Raw genomic sequence first — 19711 nt, forward strand, 5'->3', positions numbered from 1 at the left:
GCATAATGCTCTGAGGAAAAGCAAGCTCCTCTTGGTAAGATCAGGTCCTTGAGTCAGATAGCACCAAATCTTTCCCATGTGAGATGAAACCCAGCCCAGCAGCGAAGAAGAGCAGAAGTCCTATGCACCACTTCAGCCCTATTTAAACTCAAGTGTGGGAAGGGGCAGGGGGAAGAGGAGGAAACCGTATGTCAGCTGTCTGTAAAAGCATCAAATTAAGCTGATAAGTAATCTTTGCTCAGCAAGGAGTGTGCCGTTGGTCTTAATTAGCCTCCTTTCAAGACTAGGTACAAGAGTGAAGAATTGCAGGGCTTGGTGGTTTATTTGTTGAGCGTTCCCTGGTCATGTTTTCCAGGCATTTTATGGAGGGTAGGACACGCAGTCTCCACTTCACATGGCTGAGGTAGTGTTTCTCTGGAATGGGGAAGATATGGATTTACCCAAATTAGAAGGGAAAAAACTTCAGCAAAAACCCAAACCCACCAAAACAAAACCAAACCACAGGCTCTGTGGCTCTGAAGAGGGTCCTGGTGTCTGAGGAGTAAAAAACAGCTTCCTATGATTTCAACAAGCTGTGGTTGCAGTCCTGCTGCCCTTGGCCCCCTAACATCACCCTGTGCCAGTGGCCCTGCAAAAATCAATGGCACAGTTTAAGGATCAGGATGCTCTGATCAGCAATGCACTTAAATATGCACTCAACTTAAACATCCAAACAATCCCTTTGAATTCAATGGCTGCACTCATGGAGTTAAAAATAAGCCTGCTGTTAAGTGCCTTCATCAGATCAAAGTCTAATTATTTACTCTCCATGAGTAGTTCCAGAGGAACTTGAGTCTTTGCTGTTTGGGTTAGTAAACTTAAGAAAAATAGCCTACACTTCTGATTTATGTAGTGGCAAAATGAAGCATACTTTGAAGAGGTAAGTGCTCTTAAAATCTTTTTGTGCAATGAAACCTATGTCAAACAGATTAGAATAAAGCAAAGATAGGTTTCCTAAAAAAAAATTAATCTTCTGTAGACAAAGAAATTTTGCTGGAGATCTTATGGGAGCTTTCAAGTGATGTCTTAAGACAAGGCTTGTCTTTTGGGGGCTTTTATTTGCAATGTATTTTTGAAAGTAAGCGGCTACTTCTGGATGGATTTGAGGGGGATTTCTATAAGGGGCAAGCATAAATGAATAAAAAACAAAATGCAGAGTCTCCACATAATTTCTGAATATTGCTTCTGCTGTCTAAGGACAATTTGTCACCATGCATGAAGCCTCTACAAAGACTTATGCTGCACATTATGTCCCTAAAGTAAGGTTTATTTAAAGCACATTTTAAGGGATACGATGCTTTTATACTCCCCCATTGCATCTGGTCACCTCTGGCCCAAGCTGGCAATCTTGGTAGTGAAAAATCTTAGCTGAACAAGTGGGTTAAAATGCCTCTTTGACTGTTTAGATCAAGACCCCCAAGTCTGGTCCTGGCTGGATGTTTTCCAGAATCTTTTGTAGCCTGCAAAATCTGAGGAGAAAACCCACGGAAGAGTCAAGATCCTCCAGTACTGCTTGCTTCTGGTTGAACTGGAAATGCCGAAAGGACAGGGTCTTACCTAATGAATGGTGCTTCCAGTAATGGTCCCAAGTGTGTGCCTGAAAGTGAAGGGTGGAGGCAAGAGCGAAATATCTTTAAAAGTTAATGAAATCTTTCATTTCAGTAATTGAGATGAACATTTGATTAATGTTTGGTTCTTTCCTGGCTGGAGGCTCTCAATCAGAGCCAGTTTGTCCCATCCTCACACATCAAGGCCAGCACTCATCTCACAGCATATCAGGTGCTTGGTTTCCAACAGCTGGGGTGAAACACTGGCTCTCCCGAGGGTGATTCACATCATAGGTGGGCAGAGTTGCCCTAAGGAGGTGCCTGTTTTTCTCTGCTTTGACTATAATGGGAACCAAGTGCTGACAGCACTCCAAACTTAGCCACCTTGAACTACGCGCCTACAGCACGATAGGATGAATCCAGGTTTATACATATTTTTTTTCCTCCCTCCAGGTAAAATTTCACTTTGCATTGACCTTCTGCACTGTTCCTCTCTCAAAAGCAGTCTCCAGGGGAGCATCAGGACTCACAGAGCAAATGGGCACTGTGTTGACCCTGTAGACTTTCGCCGTTGAAGTCCTTCCCTTGGGTGTTTGAGAGATATCTGCCAGGGTTTGCATCCTTTCCATGAGATGCCGGTGCTATTAATATTCCTGATCATAAACTCCAGAGAACTACAAGCAAAGCTCCCGCACTCTGAGAATAGCTCCAGTGCTAAATATAGGGAATTTTTATGAATCTATTTGCCACTTCCATTAGTCAGGGCAGAAATACGTTATTGTAAGATGTCTAAGCATTTTGTCATTGCTCACTGGCTGTATCAAAATGTAGTCTACACAGTTTCTGTATTTCTGATTAATATTATAACAACCACCAGCTAATCACAGAGTCAGCAGTGAAAGCTGCTCTAATCGTTATCTTTCTGGCTAAGTAACTTCCCCGTTATTTGTTGTGTAGGGCAGATTTTGGCGCATGGGGGTTCTTTTTTCTTCTAATGTTAAATGTGAGATTTTATCCTCAAAGGAGTTATTATCTCAGAGCAAAATTGGCAAGGTTAAACACTATCTATAAAAAAACATTCAGCAGTGTGCCATGAAATGAATTACATAATATATCAGTCATCTACCTGGCTTTTGAAAAAGTGCAAATATGTGTTTGTTCAGTCTGGGTGAGTATTTTATATTAGGCTGCTTTTTCCATGAAGGTAAAAATGACCTTGGTTATTAGAAAGCGAAGATATATTGAACTGGGTAGAATCAACAGAGTTCCATTTCATTTAGTTCCCACTAAAATTGAAAGAAGATAAAATATAGATTGAATTTTGTTTACTATATATTGCTTCATTTGAACTTTAGTAAAGCACTAGCCATTAAGGAAACCCCTTATCCCACCTCCCTTCGATAATCTCTTACAGATGGCATGTTAAGGAAATTGCCTTGACTTTATTGATTCTTTGCTATGAAGGTTCAACTAACAGCCGGTGTGTTACTGGGGAAATGGATGCTGTACTCTAGTTACAGGAAGGCAGCACTTTGACCTGGCAGCTCTGTGTATCTATACAAAAAAAGTCCCTGACACTTTAAAATCACAAATTGGTATATTTTGTTCCCCTTAGACATTAGAAGATCTTCTCTTTAGGACCTCATTTTAAAAAGCTGTATTGTACCAATCTGAGTATTTTACAGAATGAAGGAAAACAGTATCCTGCCAAGATGGAAGGGCACAGGCTGAACAGTAGCTGCTATATTCTGCCAGGTCACCGTAATTTTCTATTAGTTCCTTTCCAGAAATACTTCCCTTGCAATTATTATAAAATGACCAGTGTGTGATGCTGCATGCTACTGGCCTCTCACAGCTCAATCAATCATCAGGTGGAACTTCAGACATCTCCAAATTTAAATTTCCTGTTAAAGTGAAGGGATTAATGTGCACTCTTTCTTCTTTTTATTTTGATTTTAAGATCAATTGGTGTCTTAAAAATTCTGGGGAGCATTTTCATCTGGCATGAACCAGTCTTGCTCTAGTGGAGTCCACAGAGGTACACCCATTTCCACCAGCTTAGCAGCTGGCTCTCTGAATGTGAAAATCTACATTAGCACCTATTTTATAGGTGATAATTGCTGCCTAAGTACTGCAAGCCCAGGATATTAGCACTAGTTCTGAGAAACTTCATAGTGGGTCACATTCATCCCTACACTGAGGAGCTGGTGGCACATCTTCCAACAGATTTCATCTCAGCCCCACAACTCCCCTCCCTTCTTTGTCTCCTCACTGGAAAGGTCCTTTTCCTGCTTCCTGAGGGGCTGCATGCTGCATGGCAGAAGAGGAGATCCCAGCTGGGAGGCTAAAGACAGAGCAGAATGAAAGCATGAAGCACCCAGTCTGCAACTCCCATGAGACTTTTGGGAATCAGTATAAAATTTTTGCCTCTTTTGGTCAAAATATTTCAGACTTTTTTTTTTTTTAAGTAGTGACAAGTATAGAATTGCATACAATTCTTCATTAACCTTTTCTATGTAATACAACCTTAAAATACTGCTAGTTTTCATGATGTTACACTGTCCCCCACAATATTTGCTGGTGTTCCAGAAACACCCGATCATGGGATACCTCAGTTCCCATTTAAAAAAATATGTTGTTATTTTTCACAACCGAAGGGCTCAAAGGCCCAAATCTCTAACCTTCCTTCTCATTTATGCTGCTTCTGCTTCTCTATAATACATTCCTTTTTAAGCTAAGTTCATCTTCCTGTGGGTGCTTATTTTAGCTTATAGTTTTTTGACACTTTGGCATAACAACACTGTGCCTAAACTTTAAGAAGAGTGCTTAATTGGGATGGATAGAGTGCACAGGGCTTCTAGTGAGATGGGCTGGAGGAGAACCGGGAAGCAACAGACAATGTGAGCCACACTCCTTTATGTTAGTTGTCCGATATTTGTCATATCCTATTTTGGGGTCTGAATTTACTCCCTGGATGGATTTCAGTAGGATGAATTACAGTTCAACATTGCATAGGTATACTTCATTTGACATGTCTCTGCAAAATAAATATAATATATTAGTGGTATAAAATCTCCTAAGGGCCTGATATGAAATTCTTCCATTCATCAGTCAAATCATGCTACTAGTAAGAAGTGTGGCCGACCTAGCCTACTGTCAGGGCCAAACTCAAAGCCAGTATGTACAGCAATGTAATTTAGACCTCTTGGCCTCATTCCTCACCTCTGCTGCAGGACTCAGCACTGCAGAGCTCACTAGCACTAGCAGGGATGGGCTTCCCATTTTGACTATAAAGCCATTTTCACCCCCATTAATTCCCTCCATCATGCACTAACTCTAGGCTGAGAAAAAATTTTGCATCCATTTGATCAGGTGCTCCCTTGCTACTCCAGGGCAAATCTTGGGTATTTCCCAAGCACAATCTGTACTCTGTGACCTTCAGCCATACCTGAAGTTTAAGTCCCCAGAGAGAACTTTTCTTGGCTCTGCTGATTTCACTAGCAAAATCCAAGACGAGAAGGAAAACCTTCAAGGCCACTATATGCCTCTTTTCACTCAGTGACTTCCTTTCCTTTCTTCCCACCTTCCATCTTTGCCCTCCCCAATTGCTCTAAGGTTTGAGTGCCTCACACTGATGCAGGTTTCTCTTCACCCCTTCCCACCGAGCAAAATGTTATTGCTTTAATTCTGCTCCTTGAGGAACTGATCCACAGAGATGAAACAACTCCCTGCAAGCCCTCTAATAAGTCAGTAGCGGAGCAGGTATTCTGCAAGGTCCCAGCCTGCAGACTCAGCTCCCGCACTGTCCCTCCCTCCCCTCCTTTCCTACGGACCACACTTCTCCTGATCACTAGCTGCATACAGCCCGACCAGCCGGCTCCACCAGAGCTTCATGTCGCTGAAATCTCTGCATATGAGGGCGTACCCCAATTAATTCCCCTTTGCCTCTGCCTGCACCAGCGGAAGCCTCTCCATGCCGTTATAAAAGGAAGGATTATTTTACAACACTTTTTAAAGCTGCCTCAGACAATGTGGTGCAGCCTGAAGGTAGGAGAAGGATTCACAATTTGGTCACCCAGTGTGCCCTGGCACCACAGCTGGCATGACACCATCATGTCACCTTACTGAGAGACCTCTGCGGTACCTCTCAGCCTGGCGGGATGACAGCCAAATGGCAGGAGGCTGGCTGGCTGGCTCTCGTTAAAATCCATTTTGCCTTCCACTGTTGCTTTAATGCTGGCTATTTGCGATGTTTAAAAGAGACGCAACATTGCACCAAAACTGTCCCCGCATGGCTTCGTTCCCCTCCTTCCCCAAACCCCGGATGACTTTGAAGAACAAGGAACCCGACTCCGAGAGCTGGGCCTGCTGTGGGCTGCGATATTCATGCAGCATTAGATCATGTTAACGTTAGGTATAATCCAGTACAAATCCTCTTAGTGTCACTGGCACTGTAAGGGTTGTTATAATTGCTCATAGCTTAAAACAATTTTGCAGCTTTTCTTCACCTCTGTGAGTCGGTTCCAATTAGAGGAAGGGAACTTTCCAAACCTGCAGAGTTTCTATTTAGGACACAGCCCTGTCCTGACAACATGCTGTCATCCCTGCTGAGCAGCTGGGAAAATGTCCACCGTATTACAGAGACGTGACAAAAACAGACGGAGAAGAGGAACATGTGTGCTCCAGTTTCTTTCAAAGTCTCTCGGAAGCACCTCCTCAGGCGTTTATTTTGACACCATGTTCGCAGGGCCGCGCGGTCTCCTTCTGCATCACCCGTTTTTCAAATCACGTTCCCATTTCAGAAAGTTGGAGGAAAGAGAGAGCAGAGGAAGGAGAACAAATCAAGTGGCGGTGAGCCTGCAAACATGCCTGCAGCTGGTGGGGAGGCAGGGTTCCATCCGGCATGGACAACCTTCATCACCCAAAGGCAGAGGCGCATGGGATGGAGGAGTCGGTGCTCAGCCAGAGCCGATGGCCAGCAGCTGGGGCTGGCCCCAGCCATGCGATCGGGGCAACACGGCTCTGGGTTTGTGCTGCCCCATGCAGTGGGGTGATACGGGGTGTCTCTAGGGTGAGCCAAGCACCAGGACACCCCACGGCCGGGAAGGTGGTTGGGGGTGTGATGCACATGCTGGGCAGCAAAACCACAATGACCAGGATACGGATTTGTCCCCTCAACTCCACTGGCAGCAGAATCCTCTGTCCCACCCCTCTTGCCCCCAGCGCTCACAGGCACACATGCCCTGCATCCACAGGCAAGCGATGGCAGGAGCAGGGTGGCTTGCCTGCTCTGTGCTCACAAGAAACCAGGTGCCTGGGCACTGTGAGCAAAACGACGCTCCCTACCAGGCTGTTTAGCTGCCAGGCTTTCTGACACCATCCGTGTTTTCCCAGGAGCGAGGGGATACCAGCACTGGCTTTATGCTGAAGGACCAGGCAACCAGAGAGAGCACCTGTGATATCTGGGTCTGCCTCCAGGATAACAAGGGAAACCTTCAGTTGCCACATCCTTGTTTTCCAAGGGGTTCATCATAACAGCCTAGCATGCTGTAAAAAATTTTGGCAGAAGGAATGACCATAAATGTGACCGTAGTGCTGGCCAGATATGCTCTGTCAGAGTTCAATTTGCAGCCAGCTTTGCAGTAGAAAGCTAGAAGTACATGGGAGCTGAAGCTTTATTCCAGGCTGAAGGCGTGATGTTTGAAATGGAGGTGCCTCCTAAGAGCACAGAAAGCAACAGTGTGCCAAGATATCAGCTGGTGATTAAGTTACACACAAGAGTGGGAACCAATACAGCAGGTCACCAAAGACAAAGAAGAAAACTCTTTGTCCTCCAAAGCTCTCCCCGTTTCTTGCTGCAAGCGCCTACTCTCTGCCTCTGCCGTGCCTGTCTGAACTAGCTCTGTACCAGTTCAACTCACTAACCCAGCAAAAGAATGTTTCTGCCAAGTGAGTGAGCTGATTCAGTTTGGTGAAAGGTCCAGTGATGCCGGGATGGGGTTGACAGAGGAGCTCGTGCACCTGGCAGCAAGGATAGACAAAGTGAGGAAGAGGATAGGAGACGGTGGAGCAAAACTCCCCCTCCAGCAGAAGCAAGGGCTTAGAGTGGCTCGTCCATAACACATATGCAGGACAAACAATGGACAAGTGAGCAGGTACAAAGTAAACAAATAAAGACTCAAGGGTGTGAGATCCAAGAATAAAACAAAGATTTTTGCTTTCTTTCCTTCCTTCCTTCCTCTCTATCTGCCCACCCATAATAAAAGAAACACATAGGAGGAAATGAATTTCAGGAACCGGGTCTGGAGAGGAAGACGCCCTCCTTGCTCCCTCCTGTTATGCTTGGCTCAAATTGGATGGACACACCTGGCCCTCCGAACAGGCACTATTTATACACCTCCTTCCCCGCAGTGGTGTGATCCTCTCCCCACTTCTTCTCCCACCTTGTCTGCTGGCAACCTGCCAGGGCACGGTGGAGAAGAGATCCTGATGTCATCTGGCACAGGCAGGGGCCGGCCTCAGAGAGGCCGCCTTCTGCTGCCATCACACTAAGCAGCCAATCCATCACCTCCTAGCACTGATTTCGCCTTTCCTCCTCCAGCTTTGCTTGGTGCACGGATGTGGCTGATGTAGCTAAGCTGCATCTTCCTTCCCCTCTGTCAACCGCTGCGGGAGCACAGGAGGGGACCTGTTTTGTGGGTGCTCTCTGCTTGCAGCAGCTCTCCCAGAGCTCCTATTCCCCTAGCTCTCTTGTGCTGGTGCTCCTCCCCAGCCCATGGCACTTTCCACCCTCAGGCGACTTACAGCCAAGCTAACCCCACCCCAGATGAGGATGCTTTGGGGGTATCACGCTGGTTTCAATGCTGTGCAGCAAAAATGGAGCAGGTAACTCCATGCAAGAAAAAGAGGGAGTTAGACGTGGAAATACAGCTAAAAGTGGACTGTGGGATAGGAGCAGAAGAGAAGCAAATCCCTAGGCATGGTCCGCTTCATTTCTCCCCGCAAAATAAACTGGCCAAGTGGAATTAAATTCTAATTTACCTATACCACTAAATCTACTTTCCTGATGTTAACGTAAGCCAGGCTTAGAGGGGTTTTGTAACCAGCAACTGCAGTGAAGACATTCATCAAGAAATGGAGCCAGGCCACCTTATCGGCTGTGTGCCCCGTGCTCAGCTTCTCTAAGACTTCAGAACGAACGTTGCTAAAGCTGGTTCAGCCTCTGCATTGCAGCTGGTGCAGAATCAGGACCTAGCTGGTAGATCTGCAAATCCTGCTTGATATAGCAACCAAGGAAATTACCATGGGGGAAATTAGAGTGTAAACCTGCAGAGCCAGCAGCTAGTCAGCAGTATGTGCCTGTTCCTACCCTCTGGTACCTGCAAGGTGACCTCCTCATCAGTGGCGGAGAGCAGTTCAGTTTAATAAACCAAACCGGATGTTTCAATCACCTTGCCTTCTTCTTGCAGTGATAGCTGGCACTAAAATGAGAGTATAAAGAATAAGCCACTAAATTAAAATGACCCAGCTCTATGAAGTTGAGAAAATCTGCAGAGGAGCTCTGACTTGCTAAGATACAGACTGCCCTCAGTTCCCAGTAGCTTCTGTGGGGCCTGAAAGCATGCCATGATAGACAACAAATTACTGGCTTTTTTTGCACATCTCTGGAGATTTTTCAAGAATTCCTGCAGGACTTTGTTGACTTTGCAACAGAAAAGTTCACTGTTCAGGAAAACTGATTCGTTCTGGGAAGAGTTTGCTTTCATAAGATTTGTTAGGAGGGAGGTTGAAGATGGCCGTGTAGGGAGACAGATACTTGTGTCTGCACCACGTCTGTTTACATGCACAGGCAGAGTGCCAAGGAAGGATGTCCTCTTATTCTCCTGCGACTGAATCTTTTGCTCGTGCAATGCATCCTTCCATCCCGGCTCCCAGCACATGCCCAGCCATCGGTCATTGGATGATGTTTGCCCAGAGGATACTCCCTCCCCTGGCTCCTCACAATCTCAGCTCCGTCCTCAGATCCTTTCATCATGTTTTAGGCAAGGCAAAGTCACACATTAAGAACATTTTTTTTAAGTGACTCTGTCATTTATACCAAAACAGACACACTGATAAATGAGGAATGATCCTTTCCCTGTGATGTCATGGTGACTTGCATTCAAATTCATTTGATAGAAACAAATGTGCTTAAACTTCCACAATGGGAGAAGGCTGCCTCTGAAATTATTTCCATTTTCAAGGTCAGTAAGCAAAGAGTCGGTCCATGTTCCTTGGAGACAGCCTCCAATCAGAGGAAACGGTTCCCCTGTCAGCCAGCTGTTATCTGCATAGTCCTCCTCTGCTATTTGATGTGCCACGGGCTTCTTGTCACTTGACTGTGAGGTATTTTCATCATTCCTCTAGCTGACACCCTTTGCGTTCCCTCTTCCCTGGTGCAGAATTCCCCACATTTAATAGCAGCAAGGGGTTAGGATGTGCCTAAGCCAGCTTGGGCTCTTTCTCGTACTGTTACCACAATGTCATTTTTTCAGGACACATTTCATATACATCTTACGACCTCTTTAGCATTCTTCCTGGCAAATAAATACATTGATTTTAATAGCCACTTGAATTCGACCCAGAGGAGAGTGATTAGGCTCTTAATGAGCTATGCAGTGCACATTCTCTATTGGCTAAATCTTGAGGTGCTTACTCAGGCAAATTGCCACAAAGGCTGAGGCTGTGTAAAGCGCTTCCAGATGTGGCCCCCTTCAAATTAACTGAAAGACTGAGCATCATTCACTTCAGCACCAAGAAAGGAATACCAACATAGCTCACTGGCTGATGGGCAGCCTCTGATCTCCCTTCCCTTATGCCTCCTGCCCTAACTGAAGGGAAAGGTGAGGAAGCACAGACAGGGAAGCTGGCATGATGTTCCCCCAGCTTAACTCCATGCAGCCTTGGAGAAGATGTGAAATAGTTTCAAGGAAGGAAATATCTCCCTGTGCATCCCTTGGAAAACCCACAGTGAGCCGTCTGCCCATGCCAGCCCATCCTGGGAAGGGCTGCAGAACACCCACTTGGCTGGGAACCAAAAGCAGCATGAACTCCCTGGCCCTGCTGTGGAGCAGTGCATGTGCATGGGTGTGTGTGTGTAGGTTAGCCTGGGCATCCCATGGGGATGAGACTGTAACTTCCCAAGGATTACTCAGTGACTGCAGTGCTTTGCAATTCTCTTATGTTTCCTTTGTCACAGCAAAGGCAGCCTTGATCTCCCAAGGAGAAGAGGATGGTCAGTCTCAAGCGTGCCTGGGATGAACCCTAGACTGACTTCATGTCTCCACACAGGAATACTCCTCTCCCATCTTGCGTCAGTGACACAAAAGCTGCTGGATACCTAGTCTCAGTTCCTTCCATAGCCAGTGGCAGAAGGTGACAACTTCAGGGGACAGTTTAGCTTCCCTGCCATCCTTTTAATCACCTGCTTTGTAACGAGATGGATTGATCCCAGGAGATGCCTCCCTCTCACTCCATTGGTTATAAAGGGAGGCTACAGAAGTAGTGTAGACTAGATGATCAGCAGGATGGAACACCTCTCCTATGAGGAAAGACTGAGAGAGTTGGGGTTGCTCAGCCTGGAGAAGAGAAGCTTCCAGCAAGACTTAAAGGGAGCTTACAAGAAAGATGGGGACAGACTTTTTAGTAGGGCCTTGTGCGATAGGACAATGGATAATGGTTTTAAACTAAAGGATAATAGATTCAGACTAGATATAAGGAAGAAATTTTTTATGCTGAGGGTGGTGAACTACTGGCACAGGCTGCCCAGAGAGGTGGTGGATGCCCCATCCCTGGAAACATTCAAGGCCAGGTTGGACAGGGCTTTGAGCAACTGGATCAAGTTGAAGATGTCCCTACTCGTTGCGGGGGGGGGTGGACTAGATGACCTGTAAAGGTCCCTTCCAACCCGAACCATTCTATGATTCGATTCTATGATACTTTCAGACTGCTAAAGTAGTGCAAGGGGAATCCTGCTGCCCCTTCACTCTGCTGCAGATAGTTTGCCAACACTTGGTTCTATTTCCTCCATGCAAGCAGAAAGCTGGATAACAGGGCGGCTCTTACGCTCTTCAGGGTATGATTACACCACACATTTTCAGTGTATTAGAGGCAAATCTGTGATGTGCTTGTTTAGCCCTGGGTCCCCTGCCAGTTTCTGTATACAGCAGCGAGAATCATCTCCAAACCCACCAATGCCATGAAGAGATTCATCAAAGGCATCTGTCTTCCATCAGATTACCTCGTGCATGTCTGACATGGCACTGCTGGCACACTGCACATGTTGACAGCAATGCATAACCCGAAGGCCCTCATCCTTTGGCTGACCATTACTGCTCCCAAAAAGCACAGAGGTTTGACCACCAGTGCTGCCGTTGCCTGGTGTGCGGAGTGTGAGTCACAGGGAGGGCAGCAAGCTGAATGCCATGAAGTGCTGTAAGATGAATTGCTTTATGCTGAACACACATGGGAAAGAAGTTTACACACTACAGTCTCTGTGAACAGCAAATTGCTTCAAAATGCTAAAAGGCAGAAATGTCTTAAAGTTATATGGCCAAAACCCTTGGTTTTGTACACAATGGTAATAGGTTTGCTTCATTTAAAATGAGAAAATGTTATTTACATAATATGAAGACAAGAGAGCAGAATAGAATGAATAACTGGTTTTAGCAAAACCAGAAGCAATTACTGCAAAAGCTCAACTTTTTTATGTGGGATCCTTTACAGTATTGCAAGGGATTCTGTCTCAAGACCTGATGGGAAAGGCACCTTTTTGTATTGACAGGCCTGCAAAGGTCTGCAATCATGGAAACAGACTGAAATATCTCACTCTTCTTCTGCTACACTTACAGAACTGTTTTAATATCGATAGATACCAAGAAGAAATTATTTCTCTTAAGTTTAGATCACATCATATTTCTATTAATGTCATAATATATTTCTGCATTATATATATGTGCACGCATAGCATGCACATATAGCAGAAATAACTTCTCTATATATCATAACTCTACATGTGATATAAACATGACAGATGTACTATAAAACAGTACAAAACATTCTGCATATTATTCTGTAATACACTGTGTATCAGTTTAACACCATATACAGCTTATGTTTTATTGTCAGATACAGCAAGATGTAATCTTTCACAGTTCACACAAGTAAAAGTTACAGGAAAGAAAATTGTGAATAAAGAAAGAGGACAAACATTCAGTAGCATGGACATAGGGCATTCAAGACAATTACCCATGCAGGTGTCACCAAAGGCAAGGCAGGGGCAAGGGTATTTTTAAACAGGGGTTTGAGGGAGCTTTTGCTAGGCAGAATCTGATTTACATGGACACATACCTTTGCAGATTCTCTTATGAATTTCAAAAGGACCTTGCAAAGCACACAGGATCAACACCTGTGACCCAGCTGCAGCACTGGAACCGTACGCAGGTGCTGGCTCTCTGCTGATCATGCCAAGGTGGCCTTGCCACTCCTTGAAGCTGATGGGGTTATGTACATACAGCAGCCCTGACGCTGTGGCTAAGGAATGAACAAGAAACGAGAAAAGTTATTAATATATTGTTAATACAACTAGGGCCACAATCATTGATCTGGATAGCAGTGATCTTATATAATTATTAATAATGTCCCAAAGAGAAAAAGAAAAAGGAGAGAGAAAGCTTTCTCCTGTCTGTTTCTTTCACTGAACAAGAAGCGATAGCTGGTCTAAAAAGTGATGATGAGACTGGTTTGTCTTATCCCTTGAACGCTGCAAGTTCCAAAGAGTGACTGCAAAGTCAGAGATGTGCTTTGCAATTTGTTGTTGTAACAAAACAACACTAGTTTCCTCACATACTCATTTTCCTCTGTTATTTTACCACTTTGACCAAATCCTGCGTTACTGAAAATTCAGATGAGTTCTGGTCAAATAGTAAAAAAACAAATAAAAATGTATATAAATACTACTGTGAGTAAAGGAACTAAATTCATCTCTCTTGGACTTCTAGGAAGTCATGTTTATCACTGTTTTTGAATAGTCAGAAACCTGTTAGCATTGATGGGAATGTTCACGAATCCTGATCACCTTGTTGATTTTTGCAGGAGTGCCTGTGGTGTTTGGTGAATAAACACATTCTTAAAATGCTCAGTCAACCATCGAGTACCAAAAATGGGACTCTGACTTGTATGCTCACTCATGGGCTCAGACTAAGAGTACCATACTTCAGCTCAGCTGTTGAGGGTTTGATGCAAGTGCTCTGCTGAGGGCTTGATGCATATGCTTATGTGCAAGCAAGCTACATCTTTGGCTGTTATTGTTGCAACATCAGTTGCTTCAGCTGCTATGGGTGTAATACTGATGTAATCAATGACAATTCAAACAAGTGGAGGAATTAATCCAGCCTGTCTCATGACTGAAATCATGACTGGCTCACAAAGGATTATGTGCCAAAATGGCTAAATTCACACTCAACCTTAACTAAAATAATCAGCACTGCTAGAATTCAAAATGAGTTCCTGCTTTTCAGACTCCTGCAATAAATTAGCCCCCTTCTCCCACCTCAGAAAGACCTGTCTATTTCCATGATTCTTCATTTTAAAGAGTTTGACTCATGAACTAATGTGACTTCAGGAAAAAGATGGAGAATATATAGCTATTCTTGGTTTTCTCTAGAAAAATTTCTGTGGGTCATTGCAGCTTTAATTCAGAATTGTATTGACTGATTTCTTTCTGCATCCTAAGGAGTTGCTAAGCAACATGGATTCTGTCTCACCATGCATTTGTCAAGACAGAAAAAAGTGGGAAGAAATAAAAAAAGATTCACTTTCTCTAATATATCTATCAAGCCACAGAGTATCAGTCTCACCTAAAGTTATACTATTGATATATTATTTACTTCCTCAGTACTGTAGCTGGCTCTAGAGTCTAAGTTCAAAACCAATGAAGGTCTCATTTTTGCTCTCATTGATAAGGCACCATTGGATGATGACTTTCACCCATGAGTCCACCCTTAGCCAATGGCTCATAAATCTGCTCATAAATCATAAATGGGCAGTGGCCCATTGTGCCAAATTCTTAGGCTGTTCTTCTTATGAGGAGCAAAGGGTTGGGGAACGAGGGCTCAGCTGGAGCCCTCAGCCTGGAGCAATCTGAGGCGAGTCATTCCAGGCAGACAGTACAGCTTTAATGCTATCATTTGGGCCTTAGAGACACCACACTTATGGATTGTTGGCCACTAGAATAACATGATCAATCAGAGAGGGTATGGCAATGCTGTGGTGATTACTGTGGTATGCACTGTAGCCTATACATTCAACATAGGCAGACTATGGTTTCAAGGCAATGTCTGTCAGAAAAAAACGTATATTCCATTTTAACATCTAATACACTGTCCAAGGCAGTAGCCACCAAATTTTATGGATTTTCTTCTTTTCTTTGCTCTTTGGCAAAATGATTCTTTGCTGGGTGATTCCCTATTACACTGCAGGTTTTGTGTCCCTCTCTCCTCAGAAAGGAGAACTGGTATTTACCACCTAGTTAGTAGTTCTCTTGCTCTCCCAGAGTTGTACTGCAAATAGATTTGTACAAGCAATAAAGATACACTTTTTTGTTGTCGCTGAAAGATTCGGGTAGAACTTGGAATACAGAGAGCTGAAGGCAAATTTTGCAGTCCACTGCACTAAGGAAACTAAGAAAAAATCTACTGACATTAATGTCTTGATGCTATGTACAGTCAGTGGAGACATTCCTGATGCACTATGGTATAAGTAAGAACAGAATTTGGACCTCTTTGCTGCACTACAAAGCCAGATTTTTTTGTCCTCAGAAACATCTATTTGTAACTTCAGTTGACAACATGTATCTGAGGGCTCTCAAACTGAAGAGCAGAAAAGTGTTACTGATTGACTTTCCTCCTGTTGTTCATAAAGTATGGTAAGTTCTGCTTCTCCTAAACAGCCTTTTGAGGGCCAAAGCCAGCATCTTCATTTGCTCATTCTGAAAGAAAAATCAGAGTAAGTTTGTATGGAAAATCGTAAAACTCTGTATTTCAGAATATTGTCAAATGGTGGATGTGGTCCACTGTGTTTAATGTGACAGTTTAACCGCAAGCTCTGGAATATAGCTTCAGAAATGCATTCATATTGTTAAATTAGTTTATTTTGAATGTATTTATAGCCCTTAATATCCATTTCCTGTTGCTATTCTTACATAGAGTTTTATTGTAGACACATTGGTAAAAAACATTGGTTTTAATTATATACTAGGAGGTTGATGGTGTATATATAATGTATAATCACAAATATGTACACTGAGGCCCAAACTATAGAAATCAATGTAAAGCAAGTCAGGAAAGTGAAGCATTACATGTGACCCCAAGCATGGAATCGAAGGAACTTGAAGTTCATCCACCACCCCGCCCCACAGTGGGGTGGATAAGACAGAGATCCAGTTTCCTTTGGGCAGTTCAGTGAGTATTTCCAAATTCTCTGGAATTCTTCAAGGTACAGGAAACCTCCCCAAATTCCTCGGTCTCAGTTCAAGGACTGTAGACGAATTGAATAGGTGTATAGTCCAAATGCAATCACTCTGCACACTGGGAAATTCCCCCCCAATCAATAAATAAAACTTTTCAGGTCTCAAAATTTGAATACAATTTCTGCAATCTCTGTCCCTTTTCTTACCTTGAAAAATCAATATGATATGCAACTTCAAGCCCCACTGACTATACAGCTCAATTTACAGGTCTAGCGCAAATTTCTGTGCTGATGAGCCACTCTATTCTCAGTAGGTCTGAATACTTACATGAACGAAGCCTATTACAGTGATTTTGGGATCAGGCTCTATTTATTAAAAATATTGAACTCTCTTTTTTCCCTTCTTTTTTTTCAGTTATACTGACTTGGGTTATAGTGTGCTGGTAATGTGTCTGAGTCACAGTCTCTGTGTGTGTATGTATGTATGCGTATTTATATATAGCTTGCTCTATTTATAGCTGTGAATCTCGAGTCTGGTACAGCAACCTGGTGAACAAAGCAAATTGGAAAAGCACCTTTCTAAAGTAATAAGAAGACATGCTATCGGTGCCTTTCTGCACAATTACTGCCTGCCCCAGGCACTGCTCTAAGGCACAGAGTCAAAGGTTGGCTTTCTCAACCACTCAATAAATACTTTAAATCTCATTCTTATTGCTACTTTGAAATAAAAAGGGGAGTGGGGGAAGATTACTAGATATGCATTCATTAGGAGTTGTCACCGAAATTCTTTACCTGCTCAGATCATCTTCCATTTGAGAACCTCATAGATCTTTACAAACATTACTGAATCATGTCTCACCACACCTGGGAGACACATAAGCCCGATCTTGAAGTCAACAGTTCTCTTTCGGTGAATGTGCCTGGAGTTTGGCTCAGTCACGCATTTTTAAAAGCATCTGCATTTTTACAGACAAAAAATTAATATGGAGGTTAATTGACTTTGCCAAGCTCACACAGTGGGTTGTGGCAGCTGGGAACAGAGCAAAAGTCTCCCGACTCCTGGCCTGGACTTCATGCCCAGGGTGGCATTTGCCACCTCTCCTGAGGACAATAGACTAGGAAAATAATCTGGATCTCAAATCATACTAAAACTCCCTCTTTCCCAAGGTAATCCTTTGAGACCCCCTACCTGCTGATGCATGTGAAAGGAACCAACCTTTCTGTGCTGAAGTTTAAACACATTAGTGGAGATACCTGTCAGCACGCCCTATTTCTTAAGACACAAGCCGCTCTTATGAGGAGCTGTCACCAGCCAGTAAGAAAAATGCTCCGTTCAGTCCTCCTAAGTCAAATTTGAAAGCTGAAGTAATTTGCTGATACGTAGAAACAAACAAAAACAGCAAAACCTGGGAGACACAGGATGGAAAATTTCAGCTTAATGGGAAAGAAATGGACAAAAACGTTCCCTTTGACAGCAAAACAGGAAAAGAGAAACTGCTTTGCAACTTTATTGGTAATATCTGGTAGCATCTGCACACTAGAAACTGTTATTAGACAGTACATCACAATGAAAAAAAAATCATTAAAACATTTAACATACCCTAGTCTTTGCACATCATGTTTACTGTCTTCTTTTTCCCTCTCTTCATAAGTTCCAAAATGTGCGATGATGCAATGCACATATCTCATTCCCTAAGATTGCACTGTAATGCACACCTAAACCCCAACCTTATATTTTCCCCCAAGGAGAACAACTATGCATAAAGGTCCCTGGTGCATGACTATATACCAGACAAGTGTTTTGATATACCATGGTTTTGCGTCAGAGTGAGAGAGTGAAAGGGGGACTGGTTTTTAACATTTGTTTCTTTTTCTACTTGCCAGTGACCAATATGCCCTCCAAAAGTTCCCTGAAAACTCAAAGAGAACTTTCTATCCTGAAAATAAATAGACAAATAAATTAAAAAATGAATCTATTGCATTTTGGCTCCACCAGGATGCTGAGCCAAATTCCTCAGTGTAAAACTTGCTATGGTGTTACTGCCACCTCTTCCATAACAGAGTCAGAATGAACGTATCTCCAAGTTTACTTTAGTTCTTCCCTTTTGAACTGCTAAAAAATCACAAATGTGTTATGTAGCTGATGAATGCATACTATTTTTTATCTTTTGCAAACGGGCTCGCAGCATTTGTAGGATGCAATGCCCTTCCCTGTCACACAGCAGCTTTCCTGCATGGGATATACCCTCCAGGCTGAGTTATAGCCAAATCAAGAGGGAAGGGCCCCATGCCAGTCCCTTTGCTGGACAGCAGAGCCTGTACCATCAGTTAGCATACAGTCGTGTGACTCTATGGCTTTCTGGGCTGCTTGCACAGGGGCAAGGTCTGCTTCTGAGTCGCTCACTTGCTCTGACACTTCTCATTGCCTCTGCATCAGGTTGTCATTCCACCACCTTCTCTGAGGGATGCCACTGTGAAAATATTATCATGAAAATCCTTTGCCAGGCACAATAACTGCTTTAAACCTGTATTTTGGTAATAAGATATGAACCATATGATTTACATTGGAGATTATTTTAAATGCCCCAAGACGTATGTACATGTATGTATATGTATATTTCTATGCATTTGTGTATCTGAATGTACAACGTATGCACCCACGCAGGTAACTCGTTTGGTGGCGCACAGACTCATCAGCATATCAGGAACCCACTGATACTGTGTTTTGCTGTTTGGATCTCTCCTCAGCTGATGGGTGCATAGCAGTACAAGTGAGCAGACAGTTTCCAATTGCCTCTGGAGGCAAGGAGGCTCTTGCTGGTTATTTATTCCAGTTTGAGCCTGGAATAAACCTTTTGGTAAGCAGGCCCTAGTAGAATAGGTTCAGATAAGAGGATGGAGAAGGGGAGGGCTGCACCACTGCCACCAGGATGGATGTCACCTCAAACCATGGCCAACAGGACAGGGAAACTGAAGGAATGATTGTCATGGAAATTTCCCAAGAGGCAGAGTGTTTTTTTTTTCCAAAGTTTTGGTCTTAGGGATTTACTGTAACAACAACCAGAAAAAAAGACAAAACAGCTCCTGAATTTGTGGAGGTGGAACAAGCTGAGGAAGGAAATGTTGGCTCCTCTTCACCTCTCTCTGTGATAGAAATAATGTCTGATTTTGCTCTGTGACCTTCCCATACACTTACTTTGGAAATCATAATTCACCTGGTATCTACAGTGACTGCTGCCTTCCATCTCCAGCCACCCAAGAGGGGAGAGATGTCAAATTTATCCTACCTCTTGGCCTAGAGAGATGCACCAGCCTTTTTAGGGACTGTTGGGTGTTCCTCACCCAAAATTTCTGTGCAGCTGGAGCAGCTGGTGAAGATTGAGGGAGAGGAAGAAAGACCCATGTGAACTGCAGGAACACTGCACATCTGGGGTGCAGTCCCACTCCAAGCTGACCCCACCTTCCCAGAGCTCCTTGTCTGGGGGAGCACCAGGAAATCACCAGCAAAACTCTGTGCAGGTGGTCCTGGGTTCTGCCCAATGTTTGACAATGAAATATGTAGGGGTCGGCGTTCAGAAGATCTCGCGATGTCACGGAAAGTTAGAGGGTTAGTCGCAGCC

The sequence above is a fragment of the Buteo buteo genome, chromosome 2 (genome assembly GCF_964188355.1).
Source record: "Buteo buteo chromosome 2, bButBut1.hap1.1, whole genome shotgun sequence".
NCBI classification, from domain to species: Eukaryota; Metazoa; Chordata; class Aves; order Accipitriformes; family Accipitridae; genus Buteo; species Buteo buteo.